Below are 15,963 nucleotides of genomic sequence, written 5' to 3'. Positions count from 1 at the left end.
CCAAAGCTAAAAACATATCAGCTGACCTCAGAATGGTGACTTCTGTGCACCCATTACTCTTCTCATTCCTGGAGTATTGCATAGTTTAGTAACTGCAAGGCTTTCATCTCTGGAAAGAATGAACCTAGATGACAAAGAGTCATAGCAGTTTATGCCCAATATGGTGTGGCCACACTGGAGAACACAGCCATTAATGTGAATCAATGAATCTTAAGTCAGCAGTGGGTGATTCCGCCAGTTCAGTCTGATCAGTGTTACAAACCACTGACACAAAAAAATGAAAAATAAAAGTTGCAACCCATCATTTCCCTTCCCCTGATTTAGATGAACAAATAACAAGAAGGGCTTGTGTGTACAACACTTGCACAATTCACAATTCAATATTAGGACTTTTGACCTCACCTGAGGTCATGTACATAAGTAATATAAAAGACATTTTCCACTGCAAAACCACTCTGCATCTTCATACTGCCATCCATACCGACTAGATATATATCATGGAAACTTTAAAACAACTTCTAACAAGACTAGCTGTCTTGTTGTCAGAGTACCAATTAGGGGAAATAACATCTTGGATCTTGTCCTTACTAATATGGGAGCATCTTGCACCATCCCCTTCCATACCTTCATCACTTTAACTCTAACCATAATGCAGTCTCCTTTAAAATAAAACTGAAAACAGAAATTCCAACCATGATACCTTTACAAATCTTTTTTAAGATACACTCCCCACTTCTATGCAATACATAGGCAAGCTTCAAATCCCCACCAAACCCAGTTAATTCCAATAAATATGCAGAAATTTACACCACCAGACTATATCAGCTTGTAAATAGCTACACAGATGCAGCTGTATCTGGTAGGAACAAGTGCAGGGCAAACCCCAGAAACAAAACCATATGGTGGAGCTCTTCTGTTTGGCATCTACTTTTCTGAAGTAAAAGCCAATACCAAAGGCCTCTGGCTGACTAAATCTGCAGATGACTGCAAGCTAGGAGCAGTCATTAAATCCCAAAATTACTTAGCCACCCCCAGGAATGTTTTTCTAAAATAAACAACTAGTGTGAAAATCATGATCTGAAACTAAATGCCAAAAAATGCATTAGTGTATACTTTGGGAAATCATCTACCTAAGAGAACTACCACATTGACAATATGTCCCTAAGAACTGACCCAGTTGTGCAAGATTTAGGAACTTATGTGGACAGTGACCTAACTTTTGACCAATGTCCATCTATTGTTGTAAGGAAGTCCTTCTATATTGTACAGTGTATAAACAAAGGGATTGTGTCTAGATCTAGAGATGTCATTGTCCGCCTTTACTCAACTGTCATTAGGCCATTCATTGAGTATATTGTTCCCTTTGTCATGTATCTGTCTTGACACATGCAACAACTAGAATGCCAACAGAAATACCATACTAAAAGGATACAAAGCCTAAACAATATGTCCTACATACGGACTCAAAGCCCTGTCACTATACTTAGTATCCTACAGACTTCTAGAAGGTGACCTGTGTCTGGCATACAAGGCATCCGCTGACACATCAGCAAGTCAAATGACATCAGCAATTCTTGGTCTAGGTATCTAAACCTCTATTGCAACATCAACAGAATGGTTTGGAGGAACAGGTATATTTCACAGAGGATACCACTGGTGTGGAATAGACTTCCTATCCACATAAAAGTTCATCCCTGTCCATTTTCAAGATCTATGGATGGGAAACAGAAAATTTACCCCAGGACTGCCCTCTGTACTATTAATAGACAGAGGCAGTTACTAAATGCTGTACATGGACTCCCTCAAATTATCTACAGTACGATCCCAGTTATTCTCATAGGTTCACAGGTTCATACTAGGCTAACTACCACCAGGGTCCTTACAAGCCTAGCCGTGCAACCCAACCCAGTTTTGTCCCAAAGTTCTTTGGGTGGCTATATGGTGGGGTATGTTAGTAAAGAGGTAGCTATGGGTTATGTGAGTGGGGGTGAGGTATGTTAGTTGGGAATTAATTTACTTACTGTAAACCTCTGTCCATCAGTGACATGGGGGCCAGGCTAGGGTTGAATATGCAATTTCCCATCCAATGATCAAAGTTTCTTTTGAACAGGGTCAGGGATGAACTCTGCTTCATATAGACTGAGAGCTTATTTGGGATCCTTTGAGACACATATCAGTCCTCCAGCAGGTTATATTTATGTTTCAGACAAAGTTCAGGTCCTTGAATCTAGTGTTTCTGGTATTGTTTTTATTGCAGATGTCCAACAGATCCATAAAAGCTGGATCCGACGATGCCTCATATGCTAGGCCTAGATCACCTCTCAGTAACCTGTTGGAGACTGAGTACAGAGAGAGTACCTTAAGGTAATCTGTGCAGGACAGGGTATCCATACTCTGGATTCTTCTGGTGAGGAACCTTTGAGGGTGTTCCAATTGTTGCAAGTGCCTGGCTAGGTTTATGCCAAAAGTGGCATTGCACTCAATGATGGGTCTGATAAGGGCTGAGTAGAGTGGTACTATTACTTCAGTGGACCTGGATACCATATCATTGCTTATGAGTTGGGTGACATAAAATTATTTTTCTTACTATCTTGGCTACATATTGGTTGACTGACTGATTACTGTCTACTTATGTTCCCAGATCCCTAAATATCAGGTTAACTCTTAGGGTTAAAATATAACAAAATAATAAGCAAATAAGGCAACAGGTCTTAGCAGTGGAACAAAGAACAAATAAAAGAAAATAAATCAAAACTAAGTCCTAAGTAGGCTGAATAAAAAAGTTTAATAAAACAAATGGTAAGCACTTTCAAGGTACAAGCCCTCTTCATCAGACAGTTACAAAAAACAAAATGCACAAATTTAAGTAAAAAACAATGAATCAAACAACAGCAAACATATGCAATTAATTAAAGATGATAATAGACCAAAACAGCTTAGTGCTTAAAGGGGCAAGTATATAAAAAAGGTTTCAAAGATACTGCTTCATTTAAACCAGGTTCTCTGTCAGCTTGAAAATATAAAATCCATTTTTGTTCGCAGTCTTCAGTTTTAATCCTCATATTGCCTCCCTCTCATTCTCATTAATCAGTTCCAGAACAAAAAAATTAAAAATACGCTGAGAACCTGAAGTCATAATGTGTTTTGCTAAAGCATTTGTTTATTTTGTATTCCTAATGTCCCAAATGTGTTCCTGTACACGTTCCCTGAATGTGCGATTAGTCTTACCTATATTATATGCCCCACATACAGTGCAGAAACAATAACAGACTAGGATTTTAGAAGAGCAATCCGCATAGAAGCATGACTCTATGGATTACCATAACTGAGGATGAACAAAGCTGGCCCCTGTATATATATATATATATATATATATATATATATTTACATATATTACAGTGTCTACACATATATGTACCTTGTCTCTGCGATGAGACACCCTGTATACGTCCACAATTCTATAACAGGGATGCCTCTTCAAAGATGTATTATTTTTAAAAGAAAATTGTAGTACCTCAGTAATCAAGCCTCTAAGTTTTTCACTTGCAAGTAGAATATTCCAATGTTTCTTAATTATGTCACAGACTGCCCCTATATCACTCGAAAAAGTTAAAGGAGCTCGAATATTATTCTTCTTGGGTTTGGCAATAGTATTAACAACAGTATTAGCAACAGTATTAACCTGATGCTGAGTGTTACTTGAAGAAGCTTTCTTAGAAATGTAGGGTTTCCCCACATTAGCCCTTTCTGATAATGCTAAATATATACAAGAGTTAATGTCCTTCTCCTTATAACCACTAGCTAAAATGTCTAACTTTAAATTATTAAATGCTATCTGTAACTGTTGGCCATCGTTATGAAGTCTCATATGTCTAAGAAATTGTGATTCCAAAACATTTCTGGATATATAATAAAATAAAACAAAATATAATCCACAGGGTAAATGCTCCATTGTAAGAATAATAGATAAAAATAAATGTTGTGCAAATGCTCACAACGAAGCAACCAAGCAGATTCTCAGATTCTTCAGGTTCCTTGTTCATAAAATTTATTGTAAAACGACAATGAAACAGTAATGGTAAGCGCTTTCGCTAATAAGCTTCCTCAGACCATGTAACACTGAATAAAGCAACACTCCATTTATAAAAATTCAAAAATCAATGTCCAATCACGTAAGCACTCCAATTAAATCATGCATTTTCTTAAAAAGACAATGTCACACCTGTATCATTGCTATGATACAATACTTCACAGTGCACTGTCAAATAAAATAAATAGGCAACACAAAATATATAAAATAATATGTGTACAAATATAAACATTTCCATATCTATATCCTGTGCTTTCAAATACAATAAATAAAAAACACGGAATGTATAAAATAGTGAAGTACAAAATATAAACATTTTCATTTCGATGTTTATATTTTGTACTTACACTGTTTTTTGATTTTGAATTTTCATAAATGGAGTGTTGCTTTATTCAGTGTTACATGGTCTGAGGAAGGTTATTAGCGAAAGCGCTTACCATTACTGTTTCATTGTCATTTTACAATAAATTTTATGAACAAGGAACCTCAAGACTCTGAGAATCTGCTTGGTCGCTTCGTTGTGAGCATTTGCACAACGTTTCTGGATATATGTCGTGGGTGCATACTATTCTTGTGTAGGTATGCATTTTTCCTAGTTTCCTTCTTAAAAATGCTCATGTGTAACCCACCACCATCAGTCTTACATATGGTTACATCCAAAAAATCTATCATGTTGGAAATGTTTAACAGAGAACTTCAGAAAAGAAGTCGTAATATGTAAGAAATCAATAAATTGTATAAGTTGTTGTTCAGTACCATGCCATAGAATAAAAATATCATCTATAAAATGTTTATGCCATATTAAGGAAGGGGTATAATAATTGTTCGTAAATATACATTCTTTTTCCCATTGGGCTAAAGCAAGGTTGGCGTAGCTGTTGGCATATGCTGTGGACGTTGCCACGCCAACCTGCTGTAAAAAGAAAGTCCCATTGAAGAAAAAAACATTTTCTACAATGATCTCTAGAAGGGTGCACAAAAGATTAATTTTATTGTCGGAATATACTCTCAAATCATGTAATAAACTTCGGACACTCTTAATTCCCCAATCATTCGGTATAACTGTAAACAATGAGGCTATATCCATGGTAACAAAATAAAAATCCAACTTCCTATCTAAAGCTTCAATAAAGGTCTTTCAGAAAAGTTTTTGTATCCTTCAAAACAGTACTAACATTATTCAAAACAGGATATAAATTATTTTCAACATAAACAGAAATTGTTTCTGTCTCCCACCCCCTACTAGAAACTATGGGACGTATAGGGGGATTATACACATCCTTATGGATTTTAGGGAGTACGTATACTGTAGGAATAGTAGCATGTTCTATTTAAAAATATTTCAATAAATCCTCCGTAACAGTATTCAATATTAACAAATCAAATATCAAAAATAAGACCTTCTCAATAATAGCCTGTACCACAGATTTATTCACAAACACAAAAGTGTCTCTATCATGCAGCAATTATTCCATACGCTGTATATAGAAATCCTTATCTAAAACAACGATCCCCCTCCTTTATCAGCGGGGTGAATCTCTAAGGCTACACCTGCCTTCAGTTGTAAAAGTGCCTCATATTCTTCATGAGGTAAATTAAAAAATGCATTCCTATTACCATTTTTGGCAAATAGTTCCCTAATTTCTCTATCACAAACTTGCATGAAAATTTCAACATTCAGATGTAGCTTAGGAACAAAAACACAAGTCATTTCACAAAAATGATCATTTTTGAATAAAGCTGCAGTACTAATGTTTCTAGAAAATTTCAAATTCAAAGGTACATCAATAAGTTCTGACCTCTTGGATGGGATGAATGATAAACCCTTATTAAGAAGGGACAGTTGCATGAAAATTTCAACATTCAGATGTAGCTTAGGAACAAAAACACAAGTCATTTCACAAAAATGATCATTTTTGAATAAAGCTGCAATACTAATGTTTCTAGAAAATTTCAAATTCAAAAGTACATCAGTAAGTTCTGACCTCTTGGAAGGGATGAATGATAAACCCTTATTAAGAAGGGACAGTTGCACTTCAGTAAGTTCAAAAGAAAAAATGTTCACAACTAAGTCATTTGTGAGCTGCTCCTGGTATTCCTGTAAACACCCCTGTCACCTTCTGGTTGTAGTTGCTGAACCCTGCCTCTCCTTCCTTGGCTCTGACATCGAGCTCCTCGTCCCCTCGTGGTTATGGAGAGTGGTTCTTTCAAGGAAAAAGGGGACTGTGAATGGCTCATGTTGTTATTAGTTAAACCCCTCGCTGCTATTTCCATGCTCTGCATTGATGATGTGGGCCTAACAGCAGCAGGTAGTGTTCCTGTAGTAGAGGGCGGGACTTACTCTTCTGAAGGTTGCTGTTGAGTGGTAGATGTCTCCGTCATCGCAGTGGCAAACGTAGAATTACTGGTATGCGCTGTTCCTGTCTGAGACGCAATTCACCAGAAAGGGCAGTAGTTGCAATTGTACTAAATTCATTTAGTGGTGTAATTGTAACTGCAGCCGAATCACTTGGTTCAAAACACGACCAAGCAAAAACAGCGCCCTTGTTGAAATCTGCAATATTCCTCTGTAGTTTCCTCACTTTAGTGACATAAAGCTGTTTATCATAAGCAGCTACGCTCTCTAATAAATTATCTACACTATCCAGGATAATATCAGCTGAATAACTGGACAGAATAGAGCTTTGTAATTCTTTTATCTCCTCCTTTAATGCATTTTCATGTAGGTGAAAAAAAGTCAATAAGCAATGACATATATTCATTGCTGAGTTTCGAATTCAGCATTTGCCAACGCTTCAGCAATTCAGGATATAAATTGCTGTATGCTGGCATAGTTAACACACGTAGCCCTCTGGGTATAACATTATGATGTAATTCTGCTTCTAAGTGGTCTATGCCACTGAAGATGTTTGTATTCATACAATTTATTCTCCAGTTCTCTATATTTAGATTTAAAAGACATATCTATTGTCTTTCATCAGTGGCAACAGTCTCATTTCTACTGAGTTTTACCTCAAACAGAAGATTATTCTCCAGCAGTAAAACCTTTGTCAGTCGATCAGCAGATTAATTTTGTGAATGACTGCTTTTAGGAGTGTAGGCCAGTTCAATTGACAATCCTTCAGCCATATCGCCAGTTGCAAATACAAAAACAGCCGAAAATATAACAAAATAATAAGCAAACAAGGCAACAGGTCTTAGTAGTGGAACAAAGAACAAATAAAAGAAAATAAATCAAAGCTAAGTCCCAAGTAGGCTGAATAAAAATGTTTAATAAAACAAATGGTAAGCGCTTTCAAGGTACAAGCCCTCTTCATCAGACAGTTACAAAAAACAAAATGCACAAATTTAAATACAAAACAACCAATCAAGCAACAGCAAACATATGCAATTAATTAAAGATGATAATAGACCAAAAACAGCTTAGTGCTTAAAGGGGTGAGTATATAAAAAAGGTTTCAAAGATACTGCTTCATTTAAACCAGGTTCTCTGTCAGCTTGAAAATATAAAATCAATTTCTCAACTCTTAGGGTTGTTTTATCAGTTAAATAATTGGCTTGGGTGGATGCCTACCCAAAGGGCATTATAATGTATTTCTTTGCATTGAATTTTAATCCATGGTTTTCGTACCAGTCATTTGTTTGTGATGGACCTTCTTGTAGAATGTTGGTGTCATGGGGGGAATCTATGATAACTCCCAATTTGCAGTCATTTGTGAACTTGTTGAGCCAATGGCCTTCAACCTTAGCCTTGAATTCCAAGAAGTAGATGCCAAACAGGTGCAGGTCAAACACAGAGCCCTGGGGTAATCCTTTGATGACCAGTCTCTAAGCGGAGGTAGTCTTACTAATCCTGACTTCATGGGTCCTACTTGTGAGGCAGCTGGCAATCCGAGTTATGTAAGGATTCATGCCTAGCCATGACAATTTGTCAGCAATACCTGAGTGGGGTATTGTATCAAAAACATTGGCCAGGTCAAGGTAGGAGGTATGCACCACCTTCCCCTCATCCACAGCCATGGTGACCCTCTTGAAGAAGTCTACCGGGTTAAGTAGGCAAGACCTTCCCTTAACAAACTGGGGTGGGTCAACTGTCCTTGTTGATCATTTCCATGACAATTTGTTCCATGACTTTGCATATTAGACTTGAGAGACTGATGGGTCTGTAGTTACCAGGGTCAGTAGATGGCTCATCCTTATGAAGAGGGATGGCCATTGGAGCCCTCCACCCTGGTAAGTAACTTGTTTTGAGGCTCATTGGGGATAATATATAATTATCAATCATGGGATGGGTATGGCCAATCTATAACCAAATAGGACAGATTATTTTGAGCACAAAGAAGGATAATTGGCTAGGCTTAAAATGGCCTGCAAGAATAGCTAGCTTAATACTTACCTATGAACCTATACATTGAGTTTAAAAATACAACTACAACAAGGTGGATGAGAAAGAGAAACAATTAGACCATTAGATTTGAGCTGACTTGCCTGGAACTGCCCCAATGCAAAGATAAGTCCTGAACTAGCTTGAGAATGAAAGCAGGCCTTAATAACAACAGTCAGACCACCTAAAACAGCACAAATGCAGTGCAGCTATGTACTGGAATAACTAATATAGACTTAATGGCATTAGCTAAAGCTTAGACAAACTGTTAAAATGAATTTAAAATCTGATCAAGAAATGAAAATACTTATCAGTTTTTCTCTAATATAATTATTACAATGCCATGTTAACCAGAATCTTTGAATATTTGCATTTATTATCTTTAGCCAAAGTTATTTTTTTTTCTAAAGATAATACTGTAGTCAGTTTTTCTAATGGCCTTTGGTAAATTGTTCCACAAGATGCAGGGAGCTAGTATTAAGACTGACAGGCAGGTCTCAGTAGCTGAGTTTCCCACTTATCTCTTATACAGTATATGATAGGTCTTGTAGCACAGGCAGTTGCTCTTGTATTTTAAGGGTCAGAGAGTTTAACAAAAAGATTTTTCTAACTGTCACTGGCAGCCATTTATTTCTTTGAAGTATGTGATAATGAAGCTCTTTACAGTGCAGAAGACTGACAAAGCACAGAATTTTGCTCTCAGTGATTTGCAGTGCATTGGTGTTTTGTGGTATCAGTTAAAAGAAGTTATATACTTACCATAATGTTCCATCTGTGTTGGCCATGCTCATTCTTCCTCAACAGATGGGTCTGGATCCGATCCTCAGATCCAAGTCAGATGGTACTAAATCCCATGGTAACCAAAATCTCTTAAGCTTCTCCCTTACCCATAATGCACCAACCCCACGTCACTTCCAATCTTGTTTGCTGACTTTAACCAGAAAGGAAATGTTTAACATGCATAAATATAGTAGGTATAAAATTGCATATGCCCAATACGGAAGGAGACTATATCTGGAGCTGAGTACCAAACTACTGACATACTGTCTGTTTGAATTGCAATCATCAATGAAGGGAAAGCATCTTATAAGGCTTGCAACACTAAAAGCACTGCATGTTGGCCTATTCAGTGGACCAACTGCCTTGGCCTGTTTTCTGCAGAAAATGCCCCCCCCACCTCATCTAGGATGTGTCCATGGTCACTATGGCCTTGGGCTGAAAGGGAATGAATGGATGGCCTTGTAGAACCTGATCTGACTGAATCCACCACCTGAGATCTCTCTTGCATATCCAGGTGATTCGTATCACAATTGACATTGGTTGGTAAAATATTAACCACTGTGTTGCTAACATCCATTGGAGAATCCTCATGTAAAATCTGGCTAAAGATACTAGTGTTATTGTCACTGACATTGATCCTAGAGCTTGAAGTATCAAGCAGGCTGAAATGTTGGTACCGCAGATTATTTTTCTGACCTGTGATTTTTATAGTTTGAACCTTTGAGGGAGGTAGTGAAGCTATCACTGACTTTGTGTTGAAAATTGCTCCTAGGAATTCCAAATTCTGTGTTGGTTCCAGTTGAGACTTGTTGTAGTTTATGGTTATTCCCAGATGAGAACAAGTCTGAAGAACCTGATCTCTTGCCCATATCAAGTGATGCTTGGTTGAGGCGGTAATGAGCCAGTCATCTAGATATGAAAACACGTGGAATCCATGCAGTCCCAAGAGAGCTGCTACTACTGCCATACATTTGAACACCCTGGGGGCTGTGGTGAGACCAAAGGGAACTTTCAACTGGTAATGACTGGCTCCCAGCCAGAAGTGTAAGTATCTTCTGGGTTACCTATTCATCTTTATGTGATAGTATGCATCCTAAAGTTCTATCTAGCACATCCAGTCGTCCTTGCTCAGAAAAGGGAGAATGGACTGAACTGTGACCATCTAAAACTTAGTGTGTCAAACTGACTTGTTCAAGTTGCTGAGATCCAAAATTGGTCTCTGATCCCGTTTTCTTTTGCACTGAAAAGAACCTTCCTCCTAGGAACCTCCTCAGTGGGACGCTGTAGAGAGGTATCAGAAGAAACTGTAGTACCCTGCTGGGAAGCCTGGGGGTCTCAGACTGGCTGTCCCTGTGGTAAAGAGCGATGAGACTCCAAGTGCAGAGGCATCAAGGTTTAAGGTGGAAGATCCGAGGAGTTTGGATTCATCTGTTCTGTTGGGGCAGAAAAAAAACATCCTCACAACCTGAAAAGCTGATTGCTCTGGAGAAAGAGAAGACCTCAACTCTGAAAAGACAAGCTTCTAGGCCACTATCTTCCCCTGCTCCAAAAGCAATCTGTGGAAGCTGAGCTGAGCTATCCAGTTCCAAGGCTCTGAGGCGCAGAGACATCTCTGACAACTCTGGAGTTGACTCCAACACCTCAGATCTGACAAGGAAGCTACGGCTCAGATAGCCCTCTTGATCCAACAGAACCAGATCATTCCGAGTAAACTTTGGATCCAGAGGTAATGTTATCTTCAGATCCGAGCCAGATGGAGCCAGAAGGCTCAGATCCAGGGACTCTACAACAATTGAAGGAATCAGAGGAAGAAGATGAAGTGGGGTTGTGGTGGAAGTACCGACCTCTTGACCCAAAGGGGTAGGAGTTGGTAAGACACATGTCTGACTCTGTGCTGAGGAACTTCCACACCACTCTTTCCACATCTTCCTCAGTCAAACTTCTGGAAGAATGAATGGAAATGACAGAAGGAGACTTGGGTTTGTGACACTCTAAAAAGAGTGAGGGCACCCTTGAAGGTACCAGATCCAAGGAAGGCGAATATCTGGGAACAGATATGGAGCTCGAGGCAGTCGGATCCAACAGCTTTTTTGTCAGATCCGAGGAAGTCGGGACCATCATTTTTTTCTTCTTTGGATCTGAGAGTGAGGCACTTTTGGATCTTACTCAATCCATCTTATGCCTTTTCCTAGTCAGCTCCAAAACTGGGGTGGATGAAGTGCATGGTTTCATAGACAAATGCTGCAAGTCCTTACTTTTACTTTTGTGGGATTGAACCCCAGATAAAGCCTCTCCAAAAGAAGATGGTAGTAGTCCTTTTAAAATAACCTTATTCTTTCTTTCTACCAATGCCCTAGGATTAAACCCGTGGCAGATTGAACAGTCCTCTTGTCAGTGGAATGGACCAAGGCAGTACACGCACATAGTGTGAGCATCTGACATAAGTAGTTTGTGACTGCACTTGACACATTTTTTAAACCCAGCGGGGTCTTTTTCCAACATTATACTGCTACTATAATAAGAAAAAAAATTTAAGTAAAACTGGTTGTTTTTCTTCTTTTTTTTTTAAGAAGAAAAGACATGAATAAAAAACTACCAGCAATGTTAATAAGAGACTACACCATGTGTAGAAATGAAAGGAAATTACTAGCAAGAGTGATCCAAGAGGTACACACTGCACGAAAGATAAACTGTACAGATATATCAAGAGTAAAATTACCAACCATTGTAACAACAGAGATACAAAATCATAAAGGTTAAGGGGCCAGGACAAAAAATATGAAATATTAGAAGATATAGGAGTTTTAAAGACAATAATTTTTATTTATTTGAGAAAGCTCGAGAACTAGGTCAACCACATCTTTTGCGGAAAGTGGCAAACGAGGTCTGAGGTAATTTGGGGTTGGTGCATTATGGGGTAGGGAGAAGCTTGAGAGTTTTTGGTTATGACGAGCTTTAGTAACAGTCGAGTCGGATTCGTGGATCGGATCCCAACCCATCTGTTGAGGACAGAATGAAAATGGACAACATCAAATTGGTAGGCTTTGCTTTATTTTGGGGAGAACAACATTCATGGCAGTATCTCTTCTAGCTTCTAGAGTTAATAAAAGAGAGAATTTTTAAGCTACATTTAATTGTTTTAGAACTTTTCTTCTTGGGTTTCTTGTATGGAAGTGGAAAGAAAGGCTTTCATCCTATAAGATAACATGATAATATTATTAATTAGTTTGTAGCAGAAAAGACAAATTAGGAATTTAAATGGTTTTATTAGCAATTTTAATTTAGTTCCTGTGCAGTTTCAGTCATCATCACAGTGCTTTTTTAAGCATCCACTGTAAAGTTTTAGTTAGCAATACCGGAGTCTTAGTGAGCATTCGATGTGCTTTCTAAGTGATTGTTATAATTACATCATCTGCTTATTTATTTATTTATTTTTCTTTATCCATTGTTGACTGCATTACTCCCTTTAGGCTAGTAGCCTTCTTTCAGGGGAGACCCAAGGTTGTATTGATACTACTAGTAAAGTTTTGGTCAGGGCATTGAGGACCTTTCCCTACTTGAAATCTGTATTTGCATTGTTGTTGGAACCTGAATACACGCACAAATCTCTTTGTTAGTGCAGATGCAGCTGGCAGGATGGTGTACAAGATGGAAGAGAAGCAGGCAGCAGAGGCAAATGTCAGCTCAGAGGTAGTATGTGGCCTTATGGAGGATTTGGAGGATGTATTCCAGAGGGAGCGATTTGAGCAAACAATAAGACAGCTGTAGAGGATTTTATGGTTACAACACCCCATTTGCAAGATCTAATAAATCAGATTGAGCAGGATAATGAGATTTCTTAAAGTGATATAATGGGGAACATAAATGAAGGATATGAAAAAGAGATGTTGGAAGGAAACAGTGGAAAACAGACATATACAGACAGCAGCAGCTACATGGAAAGGACAGAAAAAGAGAAGAAGGCAGCACAAAAAGAAAGCTTATACTAAGAATACAGAGTAAAAAGGAAAATGAAAGGAAATGAACATATATGAGGTATGGAACAATGTAATTATACCATTGGGAGCAAAAGTTCAAGAGGTAAGAGCACTTACTGTAGTTAACAGAGACATTTTGTGATGTTTTTTTTTTATTTGAGACCGTGCAAACCATGGAAAGATTTTTGTGTGCATTTGAAAAAAGGGATGCATAACTAGGCTTAAAAATGTCCTTTTGGTTGTTAGCCTAGTAAACACCTATGAACATATAAAAAACACAATGACAGTTCTTGTAAAGAATGTATAATATGGGCATCTTTTCAATTGACAAAAAAGAAACTACACATACAATTCCAAACTGAAGTGGGCAGACAGACTTTAGAAGAACATTTAAAAAAATCTATTTAAAAAATAATAGATATTTCAAAAGTTTATGATAATAAGGATTTATGGACTTGTGCATGGGACTGTAATTTTATCCTGAAAATGGAAATGGATAAAACTGTACATATTCCAAGTGCCATAAATGTTGATGGTAACAGGGGTACAGTGAAATATTGCGGGCAGCCAAAGGCTGGTTATTTTGTGTAAAGGAAGGACATTTAATTAATAGCTATGACAAGAAGAAATGTTACATATATGGTAAAATAGGGCATGAAGCAAAAACAGTGAACGTGAATACTATAAATGTAAAAAAGGGGGCATTTATGAATGGATTGTAAAGAAAAACAGGATGAGCTACAAATCAAGGTAAAGAGAAAGATAAAGAATGGATTGAAGAGGGTCTAGAAATAGATGAAACTGTAGAAAAAAGGAAGTTGTTAAAAAAAGATAATAAAGGATAAGGGCAGAATCAGAAGTTAGTGATAAAGAGGATATAAGCTGAAAATGGTAAGAGGAAGAAATACTTCTATTGGTAGAAGAGTTAAAGATATAAAAAGAAAATTTAAAGCTATTATTATAAAGGGAAAAGATAAAAGGGAATGTCTGAAGCCTTTCTTACAATGGATTAGTACAGGATTATATCTCCTAGAGAAAGGAATAACTTGAGGATTCTTTCTGTGCATGTTAATAGTATGCAAATAATATTAGGAGACTATCAATTTTAAAATGGTGCCACAACTGTGATGTGGATATAATTATTTTGGAAGACATAAGGAGTTTGACACAGGAAGAAAGACTACAGACACAAAAATTATGACATGGGGAAATAATATGGAACACAGGAAATGAACAATGTTCAGGAATAACAATTTTATGTAGAACGGTAAATACAATTTTGGATGTTATACTAGTAAAAAATGGGACAAACAACTATTATAGATTTAAGATGGCAAGAAAAAGTGTATAGAGCTATTGCTATATATATATATATATATATATATATATATATATATATATATATATATATATATATATATGCATATAACCAGTAAAGAGAGGGAGAACTTATTTAAGAAAATATTGGATTATGTTTTGTTAACATGAATATAATAATTACAAGAGATTTCAATTGTGACTTAAGGGGCAATAAAAAGAAAATAGGAAAAGATGTAAAAAAAAGATGATGGAAATAAAACATGGAAATTATTTATATGGAAAAACTGAACTAGATTTTATTTTGGTATCAGGAGGAATATGTATAATGGAAGAAGAAACTATTGACAGTTTTTCAGATCATCTGGCAATATGGGTAAAAATATATTATAATGAAGAGTACATAGACTTCCAAGATGGCTGCACAGTTTAATTCTAGCTCTACCGATGTAAAAAGCCAGTAAGCCTTGAGTTCTGTGTAATTTCAGTAACTGGCTTATAAGTGCACTGCTTGGATGCCATGAAAAAAAAAATACAGAGTACCTGAAGGAAAATCATCTACAAAAGACAACAAAAAAAAACACTGACTAGGAAATGTACTGTCGCTATTCAGCAAAAAACAGTGCAAGCTCCAGCCATGATTTCCAGTAAACTTAAGGAAACTATAAAGCAACTGCACACAGACCTGACTAAAATAAATGAAACACTGATGGAGTATATCAACTCAAACAATAAAAGCCGGGAAAAATGGAAGAAGTTTTAAACAGATACTCAGATAAGGTGATCTTCTTCTTCTTCTTTCGGCTGCTCCCATTAGGGGTCGCCACAGCAAATCAACTGTTTCCATTTATTCCTGTCCTCTGCATCTTGCTCTGTCACACCAACCACCTGCATGTCCTCTCTCACCACATCCATAAACCTTATCTTAGGCCTTTCTCTTTTCTTGTTACCTGGCAGCTTCATCCTTAGCATCTTTTTCTCAATATACTCTGCATCCCTCCTCATCACATGTCCAAACCAGCATAATCTTGCCACTCTGGCTTTGTCTCCAAACCTCCCAACCTGGGCTGACCCTCTAAATGCTCAGATAAGGAGATAAAACTGCAAATCCCAGAGGTCAGAATGAAGAAAAGGCTGGCTGAATATGATACTGCACAAGAAGAGATGTTTCAAAAAAATAATAGAATTAGAGGACACAGCACATAAGGAAAAATTGAGATATTCCACTGTACTTGAAAAGCTAGAAGGAACACACTGTTTTAAATTCATGAAAGCACAAATAAGCAACTGGATTGGTATTCCACAACAGGAACTGTTAATTGAAAGGGCACATCATGTGTATGCTCCAAATCTGGCTATGAGAAAACAACCTAGACATTTAATAGTAAAGACGCACTCTTACAAGCAGAAAGAGT

At 37.3% G+C, this 15,963-nt stretch overlaps 1 protein-coding gene across 1 annotated transcript in view; it reads right to left on the bottom strand.

Moving 5' to 3' along the window:
• The window catches only part of MEGF6 (multiple EGF like domains 6), a 2,184,612-nt gene that overhangs the window by 1,970,096 nt on the left and 198,553 nt on the right, over window positions 1-15,963 (bottom strand). The window lies entirely within an intron of this gene.

Source organism: Protopterus annectens, chromosome 2.part1 (assembly GCF_019279795.1).
Source record: "Protopterus annectens isolate FY-2018-M chromosome 2.part1, PAN1.0, whole genome shotgun sequence".
Classification (NCBI taxonomy): domain Eukaryota; kingdom Metazoa; phylum Chordata; order Ceratodontiformes; family Protopteridae; genus Protopterus; species Protopterus annectens.
The sequence above is the reverse complement of the archived record's forward strand: the minus strand, read 5'-3'. Positions and strand labels throughout refer to the sequence as shown.